Raw genomic sequence first — 12,773 nt, forward strand, 5'->3', positions numbered from 1 at the left:
AAAATGTCTGTGAATTTGTGTTTATGCACAAGTCACAACACCCACAAATAACTCTTTTTTAGAAATGTCTGGGTATGGTAGGTTTTCCTAAGTGAGGGCTGAGTTAGAGCCCAAAATCCACAGCTGCCCATATTGTAAAATAAGCATGAATTGTGATGGGTGAAATGTGATTCCTCCCTGTCTCATTTAAGTGTATTTTTTGTCTTAGGTGCTAAGCTCCAGCTACAAGTGGGGTACTCATTTTATCAGCAGGCATTTGGGACACAGAGTAGTAGAATGATTTTTATTATGAATTGGATTTTTCTACATTGTGCCTTCCAAATGTAAGCTATTGTGCAAGAAAGAAGATATTTTGCACAATGCTTTCTGAATCACATGCTGATACGGTTACCAAAACATCAGATGTGTACAAATAGCCACTGCTCTTATACCTGGTATCTGGTTTACATTTCAGAAAACAATATTGGTTTCCTTCATATCCATTTTCACTCTTTATATGTTACTGTATGAATTGCTTTATCCTCAGTACAAAATCTAAAAACATTGTAAGGTGAAGTTCAGTAATTGGCTCTCTGTACGCTGGGGTCTTGAAGAACCTATAAACCCTAAGTATCTCCACAATCAGAAGAGACTAGCAAGTGCAATACTGTACTGCTTCTCTAAATTGGCCATCAAAGGAATTACAGATACAAACCTTGTCACAAACTGCTGTTATTTTTCGTACTCATTTTCAAAATTTGTTTCTATTTCAAGAGTTAGTTTCTTTGAGAAAACCCTAATGGGTCCACACAAATGACTTCATGCTGAATTCAAAATGTCTATGTTTCAGAAATGTATAACTTTTCAAGATCACCCTTTGGTTTCACTCCTATTCCCACCACAAACTAGAAGCACCAAAATTAGGAAAAATGGCCAGGCAAGCTGTTAGAAAAAGTGCTTTTAGCACAGCAATCCTTTCAGTGATGCAATTTTTAGGAAAAAATCATGGGGTATATTAGCAAGTAATAGCAATATTTATCGCAAAATGCGCTTAGCACATTTTTTTTATCGCTGCCTAACCCTGGATATGTTAGCGGAGAAAACATGCTGTTAGCAATGATTTTCTCCATTGTGCTAAAATATCCAGCGACAGCGGCGAAATGCGTGAATATCGCTGGAAATCCAGCGATATTCAAACATTAACGCCAATGGGAACTTAACCTGACAATCCACCTCCCATTGGATAAACAGGTAAGTCAGGTTTTTAGCAGGCGTTAGATTATAGCGATAATCGCGCTTAGCGCAATTTTTTTTAGCGCTTTGCCTGCCTTGCTAATAGGCGATAGCTGGGTTATCGACAGCTTTCAGTCGCTAACAGTTTGGGTACGTCCACTTTGCATGTCATTAGCGATAAATATCGCTGACATGCAAAGCGGGACCCAAACTGGTCGCTATCGCCTAAAAGCTGGCACTAACTGCTGTTAGCGACAGCTTGCTGATAGGGCGATAGAAATATCGTTGTTTTTGCGGCAAAAAGTGCTGCTAAAGCGGCGATATGGCCCTTGCTAATATGCCGCCATATTCTTCCCCCAAACCCTACATTTTAGGTGTAGATTCGCTATTGCCTCGATCCCCTACATGGCAATCCACATACACTGGGCACTCTTGGAATCTCTATAATGTTGGAAAAGGAAGACACAAATCTGGTATGGATTTCTTATGTGGAATTATGGTATGGAGGCATAAATGCAAAGTACCTCAGATAGCCAAAGAGGGCCCTGCACTGGCATGGAAAAATCTCTGCCGTTGAAGAGGTTAATATGATCAGAGGCCAGGAAAATATGAAATTACTCTTCATTTTGTCCTCCTGAAATCTGCAAACACTTTTTATGTAACATAGCAGAGAAGATGTGAAAAGCTATTTTCCACACAAATCACTTTATCCAGAGATAAAATCAAGGTAAATGTTTTCTTCACTTGTTTCATTGCTTCATTCTTGCCTGACAAATGAGAACAATTTGCATGAAGGATGACAAATAAATAAGAATCTTGTCAACTTAATGAGGCCATCAGCTCAATGTTTGTCTTTCGACAAATTACCACGCTTGGCTAATACATTACTTGGCAAATTAAGAATTCCAAACACTTATATATAGTTAATCCAGCTAACCCCTTTATAAAACAAGCATGCACACTGATATTTGCTAATAAATGAATGGCCTCCGATTTAGGAAAATGAACAGCAGGGCAGATCGTTCGGTTATTCCCTGGAAGAGTATCTGACTTGCAATAAAACGGATTTCTGCACTGAATTTTCAGTCATGTGACACAAGTAGCCATAACATTCCAGAGTGGGCATTGCGACGTTAAGAAACAGGGGGCATATTAGCAAGAACCTCGTTAAAATTATTGCCGTTTTTGCGGCAGGAAACTGCAGCTAAAACTGCGATAATAGCCTTGCTAATATCCGTTATAGAATTCCAATAGAAGCCCAGGTTAGATGTCCTGCACATCTAACCTGGGGTTCTATTGGAATTCTATAACACATATTAGCAATCCAATTATCGCCGTTTTAGCAGCAGTTTCCTGCCGCTAAAACAGCGATAATTTTTACAAGGTTCTTGCTAATATGCCCCCAGGTTCCTGCGTTACCTAAATAAAGCATACTGCTATAACATGCCGAAAAAAGTCGTATTTATTGCAGTTCAGTTCAACATTTCAAGGTAAGAAGTGGCAAAAGCATAAATAAAAAAAAGTATTGTTTAAACCATGGAACTGCAAACAGTCATATTTTGATACACGAATCTCAGTGCAAAATTAAGATAAGAACATTACTCACAAATAGCAACATTAGCATCTTCACAAAGATATCGGCAAGGACAATTACAAAAAAAATCAACAAAGAAGAATCATAACACCTCACCGTACAATGGGAGAAATTCGTAGCCACCATAAAAACCATTTAGAGGTACAACATTTAAGTGGAAACAGGAAGAGAATGCACCTCTAGCTAGATACGCCTTCAGAAAATGTCTCTAAGAACCATTAACTGCAGATCCATGGAGTAAACTCGTAATAATTATTACTTTCCTCGAATAAGTGCATTAACTAAATACAATTGAGTACCCATAAAAGTAATACTTTTTTCCCAGTGTCTGAGGCAGACGTGACGAATATGTTCACTGGGCAAGCTACGAGTTTAATATTTAGTTTACTTTCTGCAGGGCCATTCCAATGTCACACACACTGAAATCAACAATCTATTTAGGTAAACTGTAGCTAGTTGCAGTATTACTTGTATACAATACAAATGAAAAGAAATAAAAGTACTAAGCCAAAAATTAAAGATTGATAGCAGGAGCATTGAGTGTGTCTGTTGCACACCATCATGTTGTTACACAAGGTTACATGGCAACCGCCCTTGGAGTTGTGTTTGAGGAAGTGCTTAATTTGAGCAGGTGGTCTCCGGTGCTCAACCCCAGCAGTTTATTGCCAGAACCTGCACTTATGACAGCTGCCACATGGTGAAGCTGCTTGTGCAATTCAAAGATGATCAGAAAAAAACAGTTGTCAATCAATCAATCAATCATTTGTAAAGCGCAATACAAACCCGCGAGGGTCTCAAGGCACTGGGTGGGGGGGGAAGGGCGCTACTGATTGAACAGCTGGGTCTTGATTATCCTCCTGAAGGTCAACAGGTCTTGGGTCTGTTGTAGGCTCAGTGGGAGGGTGTTCCATGTCTTGGCGGCGATGTGGGAGAAGGATCTCCCACCGGTGGTTGTTCTTCGGATGCCGGGACGGTGGCTGGCGAGTGAGAGGTCTGCGGAGCGTAGTTGGCGTTTGGGGATGTAGCAGAGCTGTCTGTTGAGGTAGGCTGGGCCGGTCTTGTGGAGTGCCTTGTGTGCGTGGGTGAGGAGCTTGAAGGATATACTCTTGTTGACGGGGAGCCAGTGCAGGTTTCTCAGGTGGGGGGTGATGTAGCCGTGGCGTGGTAGGTCAAGGATCAGTGGTGCCGAGGCGTTTTGGATGCGTTGTAGTCGTTTGATGAGCTTGGTCAGGGCTTCTTCGTAGAGGGCATTTCCGTAGTAGTCGAGTCTGCTGCTGACGAGGGCCTAGGTGACTGTCTTTCTTCAATCTGTTGGGTTCCATCTGTAGATCTTGCGGAGCATGCAGAGGGTGTTGAAGCAGGAGGAGGAGACGGTGTTGACTCGCTTGATCATTGAGAGTGTTGAGTCGAGGATGAGTACCAGGTTACGTGCGTGGTCGATGGGTGTCGGGCTGCCCACAGTTGTTTGTCAATTCAGTATGTAATTAAAAACAACTAATACCTGCCGCCCAAGCTATTCTTAAAGCTTTGTGAGCCTCAAACAGTCTGATTTGTCACACCCTATAGCAGTGAGATGTTAGTAGTTGTATTAGTACAGTGGCAATGTGTGGCACAAATTGTTGTGGCCTCCTGATGAGGGCCCCAGCGCATATTTTGTTTTACAAATTAGGCACTGGTTGGATGACATACCTAAGGCAGTCTAAAAAATAAGCCGCTTTCAAGGACCGACTAGATAACAATGCCCACAACAGCAAGGAACTATTCAACATCGTCAAGGAATTTACCAACCCCTCAGCCAACTCCAACGACATCACCCCCTCTCAAGCCCTCTGCGACTCCCTAGCCTCATTTTTCCACAACAAAATTGCAGACATCCACAACAGCTTCGACAACCGACCCGAAGACCAACCCACCCAACCCCCTGCAGGACCCCCACCCCCCTGAACATCCTCAATGACTGGAAGCCAATCTCCACTGAGGACACCATCCGTTTGATGAACTCTATCCACTCAGGATCCCCCACAGACCCATGCCCTCACCACATCTTTAACAAAGCAGACTCCATTATAGCACTGCACCTCCGAGACGTCATCAACTGCTCCCTCAACTCCGCAACCTTCCCGGAAAGCTGGAAACATGCCGAACTCAGCGCCCTCCTGAAGAAACCCACAGCTGACCCCACCGAACTCAAAAACTACCGCCCTATCTCACTCCTTCCATTCCCGGCCAAAGTCATCGAGAAAGCGGTCAACAACCAGCTCGCCGCATTCCTCGAAACCAACAAATCCCTCGACTCCTCACAGTCCGGCTTCCGAGCCAAGCACAGCACTGAAACCTCCCTCAACGCAGCAACAGACGACATTAGAACTCTACTGGACAATGGAGACACAGTCGCCCTCATCCTCCTCGACCTCTCCGCAGCCTTCGACACGGTCTGTCATAGCACCCTTTTACAACGCCTCATAAACGTCGGAATCCAAGGAAAAGCACTGGATTGGATCACCTCGTTCCTCACCGGAAGAACCCAGAGAGTCCGCCTTCCACCATTCAAGTCAGAGGCCACTGAGGTCATCTGCGGCGTACCACAAGGATCTTCACTCAGCCCCACCCTCTTCAACATATACATGAGCCCCCTCGCGGTTATCGCACACCAACACAACCTCAACATCATCTCCTACGCCTACGACACTCAACTGATCCTCTCACTCACCAAAGACCCGAACACTGCCAAAACCAACCTGCATGAAGGAATGAAAGAAGTAGCCGAATGGATGAAGCACAGCCGTCTGAAACTGAACTCAGACAAAACAGAAGTCCTCATCCTAGGCAACTCCCCCTCCGCCTGGGACGACTCTTGGTGTCCAGAGGCCCTTGGAAAAGCACCCATCCCGACGGACCACGCACGGAACCTGGGCGTCATCCTGGATTCCTCGCTCTCGATGAACAGGCAAGTCAACGCCGTTTCTTCATCTTGCTTCAACATTCTTCGCATGCTCAAAAAAACATTTCACTGGATCCCCACCGAAACTAGAAAAACGGTCACCCACGCTCTGGTCACGAGCCGACTGGACTACGGAAACACCCTTTTCGCCGGTACCACCGCAAAACTCCAGAAAAAACTCCAACGCATCCAGAACGCTTCAGCAAGGCTCGTATTAGACATCCCGCGTAAAGAACACATCTCTGGTCACCTGAAAAACCTCCACTGGATCCCCGTCAATAAGAGGATTACTTTCCGGCTCCTAACCCACGCACACAAAGCACTCTACGAAATCGGACCCGAATGCCTCAACACACGACTGTCCTTCTACACCCCCTCCCGCCAGCTACGATCCTCCAACCAAGCCCTTGCCACTGTACCTCGTATCAACAAAACCACCATGGGAGGTAGATCCTTCTCCTACCTGGCAGCTAAAACCTGGAACTCACTTCCCACTCACCTTCGCCTCACTCAGAACCACCTAGCATTCAGAAAGCAACTTAAAACGTGGATATTCGACAAGTAACTCCCCACCCTTCTTCAAGCGCCTTGAGACCCTCTGGGTATGTAGCGCGCTATATAAATCTATTGACTTGACTTGACTTGACTTTTAAAACATACTACATCACAATTTAGGAATGATACACTAGCACTCTCATAATCCAGGTTCAACTTCAAGTGTTTGTTTAATGTATCAATGTCATTGCCCCCATCCAGTGCTCACTGCCTTTTGGCGAGGATTTTCCTACAAAAATACAATATACATACATTTTATTTATTTATTTAGGGCATAGTGCACCAGATTACCAGGTAATGAACACAGCCCTAACCTTCAATAGCATGCCTGTGCTAGAGTGGGAATCAATTCAATTCAAAATACTTTATTCGGCTTTACAGGTAAAACCATAAAATGTGCACAGAACCATAGGACAGTTTCAAAAGTACAATTCGTGTCAATAAAAAGTAATAGTTAATCCAATAAAATACAGTGGTATATATATATTTATATCTGAAACAAGTTAAGGCGGAGAAAGGAGAAACAAGCAAGCAGTGTCCAAGGTGCATTAACAAGCTAAGGGGGAGGAAGGGGAAACAGGCAAGCATTATCCGTAGGTACATTGACAAGGGAGGAAATGAGGGATGTTGTGCCAGTAGGCGACTATTAGTTTTCCATACAAATTCTAGATATGAATGCAGACTTCAGAAAACCTACTACAAATGGTATACATTCTGGTTTCAACAGTTGAAAGTAGAATAGGGCAGGGCGGACCTGGGTATAATTCAGCTTCTTTAAAAGTGGTATTAAAAAATAACTGCGAGGAACTTTGTAAAAGTTACAAAAAAACATAAAGTGCAGCAAGTCCTGAGGAGACACTCCGTTGCAGCCACAGGATGCTAACACCTTTCCTCTACAGCTCCCCTTTGGTACGGCCAATAGCAAGTGAATAAAATCCATATAAAACTTGACCAACAAAAAACGCACATGGGACGACAAAGGCCACAGAAAAAACGGTTCCGTAGAGGGAGTAGTTTTGAGCATCACTAATTTACAGAGGCTATGTTTTCCCAGTTCAACATAATCTCTAGACAGCTTTTTTAATGTCTTAAAGGTCTTCTTAACAAAATCCACATCCTCTACAGTAATAAGATCCGGTTTTAAAAAAAGGTACGGCCGCCCCAGCTTTTCAAAACAACCCTTGATCTATTTTATTCCATGGAATGCGCAGCATATGATCAAGACTTAAAATTTCTCTTAAAATCAGATGTTTAAGAACTAAGGGGTCGATTATGATGGCGGACGGACCTGAGTCCGTCCGCCACCATAGAGTAGGAGGGACCGTCCGCAGGGGCAGCGGCGGTCCCTCCGTGCAAATTAGGATGTGACCGCCACCCTGGCGGTCACATCCTGTATTTTTATCATTGCGGCGGGTGCTGCTTGAAGCAGCACCCGCCGCAATGATAAAAATGTGAGTTGTGCATTTGCATGCACAAAGCGGCAGGCACCTCGCGGTGCCTGCCGCTTTGTGCAGGCAAATGCAGGGGGGTACCATAGGTACCCCCCATGTGCACCCCCCACCCCCCCTTCACCCCTGGGGGCCCGCAACGGGCCCCCAAACACGAATCCGTATGCCTTTACATGGCGGAAATGCCGCCGTGTAAAGGCATCTTTCCGCAGACATCATAATATGGCTGGCGGTGTCTGATAGACACCGCCAGCCATGTTAAAGCTTTTCTGCCGCGGTCGGAAGGCGACCGCGGCGGAAAAGCTGCGGACTGAAAAACGATCCCCCAGCCATCCTAATCTGGCGGGGGTCTTTTTCAGTCCGCAGCGGTTTTCCCGCATCCTCCGGGCCGGCGGTGGCTTCCGCCGGCCCGGAGGATGCGGGAAAACCGCAATCGTAATCAGGCCCTAAATCTTTGTTCAGCCAGCAATTGAGCCAAAACAGCAAGGGTGCAAAGCCAAGATATCGCAAATGAAAGGCAGCCCCACTTTTTCGTGAACCACCAAATTAGAGGTGCCTATGGGCACTCCAAGGAGGCATTTTAAAAAAGTGTTCTCCACCACCTGTAGGGTGTCAATTGCTGCATAACCCCATATTTCACTCCCATATCTTGCGATGGCGACACTTTTTGACTGGTAAATGTTCAACATTGCCGCAATAGAGCGCTTAACCATCTTAGTGGTAAAGTTGAAAATTGCTGTGTTCGCCCTTATAACCTCCCCCTTTCTCTTCTTAATAAGGGACCCCCAGTTCAGGTTGTCATATAGTAAAACACCCAGATAAGAAAATGACGCGGTCAGGGGCACCTTTTCATTGCCCACTTTAAAGGGATACTGCTTCTTCGGGCGAGTCCCGACCTGCACAATGTAGGCTTTCAAATGATTACTTGCTAGGTCACAGTCTTCCATGATGCTCCGAAAGATGTCAAGCAGGGTGTGCAGGTCCCTTGCTCTCTTAGCAATGAGAAAACAACAGTTGATGGACAGAATGCAGAACAATGTCATACATTCACCCCAGTACAGAGATCTGGGCCTAAATCCATCGTTTTTTTGCTCACCACACAAACCAGATGGTCATCTGCAAATCAGCCTTGGCCCTGTGCCTCATGGGAACAGTCCAGCCCGAACTGCCAAACCATGTCTTCCCTGGACCGGAATCAAGCATCCTAGGACCGGTTTCTGGCTATCAGCCGTCTTCAGCCAGAATAGCTTGACTCCAGTGGTGTGGGGAGCACAGGACTCACATCTGAGCATACCCGTCCCACTCGGGTGACAAATGCAAAAAACACAGTTGATGGAAATAATGCAGAACAATGTTATATATTCACCCCAGTACAGAGATATGGGCCTACATCCATCGTTTTTTAGCTCACCACACCAACCAGTTCAGACATTGCCATATGCAAATCAGCCTTGACCCTGGGCCTCATGGGAACAGTCCAGCCCGAACTGCCAAGCCATGTCTTCCCAGGACTGGAATCAAGCATCCTAGGGCCGGTTTCTGGCTATCAGGCATCCTCAGCCAGGATAGCTTGACTACAGTGGTGTGGAGAGCACGGGACTCACGTCTGAGCATACCGGTCCTACTCAGGGTGACAAATGCAAAAACAAGAATTGGCTTGGCAGTTCGGTCTGGACTGTTCTTATGAGGCACAGGGTCAAGACTGATTTGCATATGGCCATGTCTGAACTGGGGTGGCTTGGTGAGCAAAATAACAATGGATTAAACCCTGATCTGTGACTGGGGGTGAATGTTTTGCCATTGCGCAACATTCCATCCATCATCTTGTGTGTTTCGTTGTTCACCCTATGTGGGAAGGGTATGCCCAGACGTGGGTCCTGTGCTCACTACGCCTCTGGAGTTAAGCTATCCTGGCTGAAGATGCCTGAAAGCCAGAAACTGGTCCTAGGATGCTAGATTCCGGTCCTGGGAAGATATGGCTTGGCAGTTCGGTTTGCACTGTTCCCATGAGGCACAAAGTCAAGACTGATTTGCATATGGCCATGTTTGAACTGGGGTGGCTTGATGAGCAAAATAAAGATGAATTAAACCCAGATCTGTGACTGGGGGTGAATGTTTTGCCATTGTGCAACATTCGGTCCATCATCTTGTGTGTTTTGCTGTACACCCTATGTGGGAAGGGTATGCCCAGACGTGGGTCCCGTGCTCACTACGCCACTGGAGACAAGCTATCCTGGTTGAAGACGGCTGATAGCCAGAAACCAGTCCTAGGATGCTTGATTCCGGTCCAGGGAAGACATGGCTTGGCAGTTCAGTCTAGACTGTTCCCATGAGGCACAGGGTCAAGACTGTTTTGCATATGTTTGCAGTTGTCCCTCAGCCTGGGACAACTCCTGATGTCCGACCACTCTAGGGACAGCACCGACACTAACCGACCACGCACGCAACCTAGGATACATCCTCGACTCCTCCCTCTCCATGTCCAAGCAAGTCAACGCCATCTCCTCCTCCTGCTACAACGCCCTACGCTTGCTCCGACGGATCTATAAATGGATCCCGATCGAAACAAGAAGAACAGTGAAACAGGCCCTCGTCAGCAGCAGACTGGACTCCAGCACCGCACTATACGCGGGAATCCCAGCCAAACACCAACGGCGGCTACAACGCATCCAAAACGCCTCCGCCCGACTGATCGTCAACTCCCCCCGCCGCAGCCACATCACCCCCCTCCTGAGAGACCTGCTCTGGCTCCCCATTAACAAGAGGATCACCTTCAAGCTCCTAACCCACGCACACAAAGCACTCCACAACGCCTTACCAGCCTACCTGAACAGCAGACTCCGCTTCTACACCCCCACCCGCCAGTTCCGCTCTACCAGCCTCGCCCTCACAGAGGTCCCCCGCATCCAACGTACAACCGCTGGCGGCAGATCCTTCTCTTACCTTGCTGCAAAAACCTGGAACACCCTCCCAACTCACTTACGACAAACCCAAGACCTACTCGCCTTCAGAAGACTCCTCAAGACCTGGATCTTCGAGCAGTAGCGGCACCCGCCCCCCACCCCTCAGCGCCTTGAGACCCTCACTGGTATGTAGCGCGCTTTACAAGTACCCTGATTGATTGATTGATTGATGGATTAAACCCAGATCTGTGACTGGGGGTGAATGTTTTGCCATTGTGCAACATTCCGTCTATCATCTTGTGTGTTTTGCTGTTCACCCTATGTGGGAAGGGTATGCCCAGACGTGGGTCCCGTGCTCACTACGCCACTGGAGTCAAGCTATCCAGGCTGAAGACGGCTGATAGCCAGAAACCAGTCCTAGGATGCTTGATTCCAGTCCAGGGAAGACATGGCTTGGAAGTTCGGTCTGGACTGTTCCGATGAGGCACAGGGTCAAGACTGATTTGCATATGGCTATGTCTGAACTGGGGTGGCTTGGTGAGCAAAATAACAATGGATTAAATCCAGATCTGTGACTGGGGGTGAATGTTTTGCCATTGTGCAACATTCCGTCCATCATCTTGTGTATTTTGCCGTTCACCCTCTGTGGGAAGGGATGCCCAGACGTGGGTCCGGTGCTCACTATGCCACTGGAGTCAAGCTATCCTGGCTGAAGACTGCTGATAGCCAGAAACCAGTCCTAGGATGCTTGATTCCGGTCCAGGGAAGACATGGCTTGTCAGTTTTGTCTGGAATGTTCCCATAAGGCACAGGGTCAAGACTGATTTGCATATTGCCATGTCTGAACTGGGGTGGCTTGGTGAGCAAAATAATGATAGATTAAACCCAGATCTGTGACTGGGGGTGAATGTTTTGCCATTGTGCAACATTCCGTCCATCATCTTATGTGTTTTGCTGTCCTAGCAATGAGGACCGCATCATCCGCATATAGCAGGACAGGCAAACCTCGACGACCCAGATAAGGAATATCGGCTCCTATTTTTACCAGTGTCTTGTGTAGGTCGTTAATATATAAATTCAATAGAAATGGGGCCAAGATGCATCCCTGCCGTACACCCCTTTCACTAACAAACTCCCTTGAAACACGGAGATCCTCGGCATATCTGATGTTAGCATTAGTGTCTCTATGCATATCCTCTAGGAAGCCAACCAAGTTGTCCCCTACCCCCATGACCCACATGGATTGCTACAGTTTCTCCCCGATTGACACCGTCAAAAGCGGAGAAAAGATCCATGAAGGCCATGTAGATCGTACCTTGGCTGGTAACTGTGTAGATCCCCAGGATCAAGTAAAAATTAAGGCATTGGGTGGGCTATGGTGGAATGCCCTGGACGAAACCCATATTGAATGTCAGTAATAATCGCATTCTCTTCCGCCCAGAAGGCTAATCTTTTCAGAATTACCCCACCTCAACCTTGACCACGAAATCAAGAAGGGAGATCAGTCTATAGCACAAAGTGCTATTATGATCACCCTTCTTGAAAACCGGTACAATTGTCGAGGTGCCCCAGGACTCCAGGCAACTGACCCTGGCCACCGCATTGAGCATGGCCACCAGAACCGGGTCCCAAAAAAGTGGGTTTGATTTAAAAATGTCCGGAAAGATACCATCCGGGCCTGGAACCTTATTGCACGACAGCCCTAAGATGCCCCTCTCCACCTCCTTCTGCTCAAAAATTATTGGGACATAGGTATTAGTCCTAGCTTGGGTTGTTGGGGTACCGTCTCACTTTTGAAATAGATGTAAAATGTGCCACCCATTCATCCTCAGTTATATTTGTGCCTATTTCTCCGACCCTAACCTTCTCAATAAGGAGACGATTAATAATGCCCCAAAACCTAAAGCTAATTCCTAGGGTACTTGGGTCTAATAGTTCTCTCCAGGTTTCCTCCTTCAATGCCCGCGTATATATAAGACGGTGGGCACTGATCAAAGATTGATCACTCTGAATAGTTTTTAAGGCTTATTTTAAGCGTCTAGCAGCTTTTGAACAGGAAGCATCAAACCATCTGGGTTCTGAAGGCAGTGTTCTATGAGAAGGGGCACTTAACAGTGTCA

This window comes from Lissotriton vulgaris, chromosome 5 (genome assembly GCF_964263255.1).
Source record: "Lissotriton vulgaris chromosome 5, aLisVul1.2, whole genome shotgun sequence".
In the NCBI taxonomy this organism is placed as follows: Eukaryota; Metazoa; Chordata; class Amphibia; order Caudata; family Salamandridae; genus Lissotriton; species Lissotriton vulgaris.